This window comes from Balaenoptera musculus, chromosome 16, assembly GCF_009873245.2.
Source record: "Balaenoptera musculus isolate JJ_BM4_2016_0621 chromosome 16, mBalMus1.pri.v3, whole genome shotgun sequence".
Lineage (NCBI taxonomy): Eukaryota > Metazoa > Chordata > Mammalia > Artiodactyla > Balaenopteridae > Balaenoptera > Balaenoptera musculus.
In genome coordinates this window covers 34,223,794-34,229,793 of record NC_045800.1, presented here as the reverse complement: position 1 = coordinate 34,229,793, position 6,000 = coordinate 34,223,794, and positions in this window count along the sequence as shown.

Below are 6,000 nucleotides of genomic sequence, written 5' to 3'. Positions count from 1 at the left end.
TAAATGTGACCATTGTGCTCAATGAAGGGTTAAGATGGCCCCTGAGTAAGTGCCCGCAGGATCTGCTCTTAGGTCCCCTTGGCCTGTGGTCTTGGGCCCAGAGGAGGGCACCGGTTTGTATAAAGCTGGTGGTTGATCTGTCCGTGTCAAACTGATGGCTCTGTTCTCTTGTTGATCTGGGGTCATGGGAACAGTATTTCGAAAAGCTCTGACTGTCGCCCACGCCTGGCCTTTGGGACAGGGGTGTATGTCAGGACAAACCTTGCTTGGATTTCTTCGCGTTGTTCTTTCAGCAGGGAAATTACTCTCTTCACTTCTCCATTGTAGCAGCACATCTCCCTCCACCTCTGAAACCCTCTTCCTGCTGAGATCCCACTCATTTTTCAAGGTCTGGAACAATCATTCCTGGCTCCCAGAGTTCTTTATTTACATGTTACCCTTGGTCATTATCCCGTTCATTCCGCAATAATACACAGACCTCTGCTTCCCTTATCGAGTTGTAAGTTCTTTAAGTTGTTCCTTAAGTTCTTTAAGAGATGACACGTGTGTCTCTTAGTCATTATTTTATCCCCCAGGGGGTCATGTAATATTTGCCAAAACTAATATGAAGTCCTGTGAAGTAAGCAATATCCTAATTTTACAGATAAGGAAACTGAGGCTTACAGACGATAAGTGCCTTGCTCAGAGGCCACCCAGCTGGTGGGTGAAGGAGCCAAGAGCCAGGCAATCTAGGATCCCAGCCTTACCTACTACACTCTACTGACTTTTATGGGAGGAACTTAAATAGCCCATGAATTGAATATGTTCATCTTCATAGACCTTGTTCTGAAGATGATCAGTGACTTCAGTTGCCTGTCATTGCTAAAACAGAAACTACAAAATTTTTTTTAAATGCTGCCAGAAGATTGAAAAGACAGTGTTATGTAGTGACAATGCTGGTTCATCCTTAGTACGGACAGGCCTCTTTGGCACTGTGGATAATGAGTAATATCTCAAATTATAAGCTCTCCACTTTGAAAGATTTTGAATAAGGCTACTTATGATCAGCAGTGCAAGGTATTTCTTCTGTTTTCCCCCAGCTAACACTGCAGTTCCTCTAGCTGAGTAATTCATCCTGGGACATTAATATGTAGGGTCTATTCACGTCTTAGGAAAACGTTCTAGTAACTCATTTTCTCTTCTCTGTTAAAGTCATTGCATTGAATCATCCTCTCAATGAAACTCTTTTAAAAACATTAATGAAAATGTTAGTACATTTGTACCACAACATCCATCTAGATTTAAATATTTATTGGGCAAACAGGAGAAACGATGAAATCCCCATATGCAAAATCCATCAAAACTGCCCCCCAAAGCTTTGTCTTTGTCGGTAGTGTCACAGACCAGCCGCACTCACCCTCATCTGCTTTTTTGGCACTAAATTCAGTCAGCTGAGACAAAACTACCATGTAAGGAAGAGATTAAACTAACATCCATCAAGGTGAAAGATAATTATTACTTGTGTCAGACAACACCTGTTTTTGCAGCATTCCTCAACTTAGTTAAACTGGAGACCGGCTAAACTTTCCACTGAATTTTCCATTTGACAGTTGCTCCAGGCAGTGTGTCTGCAGAACACCCTTGCTATGTTTACATTTTTGAGGCAGATTAAAAATGTCATCTGTGAAATATAACCTGAAAAATCTCAAACTGTCATATATTAACCTATAGAAATACAGGGGCTGAATGGGAGTCATACTGAAGGAGAAGGCCAACCCTTCGCTGCTTCCCAAGCAGAAGTCTTTCGTCGTCTGTCTTTTATGACGCTCCACGTGCAGGTTGGCCACAGATCTCCTTCATACTTCAAACCGTGGTGGTGTTGACCACTCTTCACTTGACCGTTTTAGGACTGTGAATCATTCCTCAGCAGCTCCCGGTATCTTCACACCCATGGAGAGCCAGAAGTCAGGTGCCGTTTGGAATATGGAAGCACTGGGTCTCCTTTTCCTAGCCCCATTTCCATGGCTATTTTTGCCTTTTTTACTTGAGGAAGGAATCTCTGACCTGGGGCAAAACTCTGAAGTTTTTGTTTTTTGTTTTTAATTGAAAAGTGACATTGGTGTCACTGCTGCTGAAGTGCTAATGTCATTGCCAAGTATGCTGCTTGGGTCGTCCCTTGGTGGAAAACAGGAGAACAAAAAGAAGAGGAAATGGCCTGGTATATCTCCAGATGGTTAAGCTGGGACACGTTTTTGTACATTTTCCAAGAGAAAAGAAGGAAAAAGGAAAACGTGGGGTTCCCTCTCTGAGGGAAGGTTATGGACTCTGGAGCTTTTCTGGGTATTAATCTTACGCTTCACATCTGTGTTGATTTCAAACACTATTTCTTTTGACATACTCTAAATACAGGCTCCAACCTAGCTGAAGGTAGAGGGGAAGGAGACTTGAGGCACCCCTTTAATACAGGTGTAGACATCAAAAGGCATTTAAGATGCGTAATTCTTAGGATTACAGCAGTGAGCACTGTAATATTTAAAATCTCCTGTAGTCACCTCCAAATTCTCATCCTTATATGCCCTTAGGTTCCTGATGGCACCTGAGTCTGGTCCCTCCTTTTTATTTTTTCTCCCCACCCCAAGCCACCCTTTTGCTTTCGTTCAGACCTTCATAATCCCTCTCCTGGTCTGGTGTGGTAGCCCTCTATCGTTCTCCAATCCAGGCTCTCCCCAGTCCCAGTTTATCTTCTGGGCACCAACAATCATTTGTCCCAAACACAAGTTAGAAGGTCACTCCTCTGTTAATGATGTCTAATCGCTTGATGATAAGTGGCTGGATTTCTCATCCCTTATTGTGGCCTGATTCAAGGCTTTTTGTAATCTGGCCTCAACCTTTTAAATCAGCTGTGTCAGTTAGGATGCTTTTAGCTGCAAGTAACAGAAACTGTGACTCAAACAATGGGAAAATATATTCCCTCACAATGCAGGAAGTCCACTCGTAGGGCCCACTTCAGGTTGTTTGCTTCAAGGACTCAGTGATATCGGTGAAGAGCCAGGTTCTTTCCACCTCCCTGCTCTGCCTGCTTTGTGTGTTGACCTCACCCTCAAGCTGGGTAGCAAGATGGCAGCTGGAGGGGTTTTAGGCTTCACAGTCAGACCTCACAAGATACAGATGAAGAGAGGAATCCCTGCATCAGACCTCCCTTCATCTCTCACTGGCCACAACTGGGCTCATACCCAATCCCCAGTCAGCCACTGGTGAGGGGCTGGCATCACTCTCAGGCCAACCAGTCTGCTCCCAACCCCACATGGGGGGTGGTGCCAGCTTTCGCTGAGGCACATGGCATCATGGGGTAAGAGGTGGGGCCTGAACAAAACGGATTTTGTTAAGAAAGAATCAGGGGGGAACTGATGCTGGGTAGGCAACACACTGTGTCCACCACCAGGGTTTCTGGCACATGGAGGAGTTTATTATATCCCCAACCTACCATGTTCTCCACACCTTTCATGGCCTTTGTATTTGCTCTCAAATACAAATGTATTTGACTTGCTTCCCCACTTTTGTTCTGGAAAACCCTTCGTCATCCTTTATGACTGCATTAGTTTCTTAGTGTTGCTGTAACAAACGACCGCAGACTTTGTGACTTAAAGCAATGCAAATTTCTTATTTTACCGTTCTGGAGGTCAAAAGTCTGAAATGGGTCTTAAATAAAGGGCTAAAATAGAGGTGTTGGCAGAGCTGTGTTCCTTCTAGAGGTTGCCCAAATTCCTTGGCTCGTGGCTACATCATTTTGACCTCTGCTTCTGTTATCACATTGCTCTTTCTGATCTGCCTGCCTCCCTCTTAAAAGGACCTTTGTGAGGCCATTGGGCCCACCCAGATAATGCAGGATCCCATCTCAAAATCCTTAGCTAAATCACATCTGCAAAGCCTCTTTGTGAGATAATGTAGGCACAGGTTCTGAGTATTAGGACGTGGACATCTTTGGGGGTGGGGTGGGGAGCATTACTTTGTCCACCACAAAGACCCAGCACAGATGCCACCTTTGCTGCAAGGTCTTCCCCGACTCCATTTCAGAAAGGCCACGGGGGCAGAAACAAAAAAGAAATTGGAAGGAGGCAGGATGTTTGCCGACCCTGGGGTGTGGTCTCAGTGCCACCTCTCCTGGCTGTGCAGGGGAGGCTGGATGGCGATGCTCTGTGGCCACGCCTCTCCCAGACCTGCTCTCTGGGCTTGTTCTCTCACTTCCCTTTCCCTGTTTCTTGACCTGACGTTGAACTTCCTTCAGGTCTGAATCAGAGATTTTATACCCAACCCACTGTGGTTTGGGGAGGTGTTCACTAAAGGAAATCAAGAGGAAATTCTACCCACAGGACAAAGTATTGGCTTTATCTGCCCCCAAGTTAAGATGATTTTTCTAGAGTGAGCCTTCTCTTCTGACCATGTGCCATCCTGGCCATGCCTGGCTTCTGGTCTATGGACAAAAGTGGTTCAGCTCAGGTCAGAACGTCCCTCTGTCTCTGTCTCTCTCTTAAATATTTATTGTGTTCCTGTGAGCAGATGGTGGGCTCCACTGCTCAGAGGCACACAGTTCCCCTGAGACGTGGAAGATCCTTGTCAAGTGATTTGTTCACAAGTGTTCCCAGCAAATACCAGAAGGAGGTGAGGTATGGGGCAGGGAGGGGAGGAAGCCAACCAAGGGTGCTCTCTCAAGCAAATCCTGCCCAGAGTAACTTTGGATCAGTTCCCCAGGGGCACTCTGAGACATGTAGATCACTCCTGGATTGTCCTGATCAGGGGCAATTGTCATTGGTTAAGGGCTGCCTCCAGGGAGACATAAATTCCCAGGCACTTCTGGCTCTCAGGGCACCCAGGGAAGGAAATTCTGACAGCCTGAGGGGAGCCCTCCATCAACAGAGGCACAGGTGCTGTTGGGAATGAAAGCCCAGTGAGGACCAGTATGCCCGGAGGTGGCGTCGGGATCTGAGCAGGTCTGGGCAGAGCACTGACATCCTCTGCTACACCAGGGAGACTCTGTGTTCAAGTATTTCCTCCTGTTATGTGGCCTGGTCTCCCCACCCGCTAGCCTGTGACTATTAGCCCCCCTCCTGGTCAGGGCTTTTGTGACACACATTGCCTCTAGAGAAAGCTGATCTTTCCAAGCTCAGACGTCCTGAGTAGGCTTCAGATCATGCCATGCTTCTTCTCAGCTTGTTCGGGCCTCAGAATCCTAAAGGAAGAAGCCTATTTCCTTTTAGAACCCTACAGTTTCCTGTGCTGACTTTCTAGTCACCTCAGGAAAAGACTGTTTCCACCAAAAACAACTGTATTGCCTGAGGCTGGTGGATGTAACTGTCTCCGAGGGATGCCGGGGCTCTACTTTCTGTCACTGTTGGCCAGTCTCCTGAGCACCCAGAGAGTGGAGGAGGCCGCTCTGTCCCTGTCTGGTCACATTGTCTCCTTTGAGGTTCTCCCTTCCCTTCTATGTCCATTGAGTGTGACTCCACTCTTGACCCTGCTCTCTCGGTCTAGACTTCCCTTCCCCTCAGCAGAGGTCAGTTCTGCATTCGAGGTAGATAGTTTTTTTTTTAAAGTTTGGCTTTTTTAAAAAATTTTTACACTTTATTTATTTATTTATTTATTTTTGGCTGCATTGGGTCTTCGTTTCTGTGCGTGGGCTTTCTCTATTTGCGGCACGTGGGGGCCACTCTTCATCGCGGTGCACGGGCCTCTCACTGTTGCGGCCTCTCTTGGTGCGGAGCACAGGCTCCAAACGCGCAGGCTCAGTACTTGTGGCTCACAGGCCTAGTTGCTCCGCAGCATGTGGGATCTTCCCAGACCAGGGCTCGAACCCGTGTCCCCTGCATTGGCAGGCAGATTCTCAACCACTGCGCCACCAGGGAAGCCCTGAGGTAGATAGTTTTACTCAAAGCTTCTAATTTCTTTTCCCTGAGGCTCTACAGTGCTTATGTGCCTTGGGTATTGACAAATGATGCTGTCCACTCAGGTAACCCAAATGGAGGA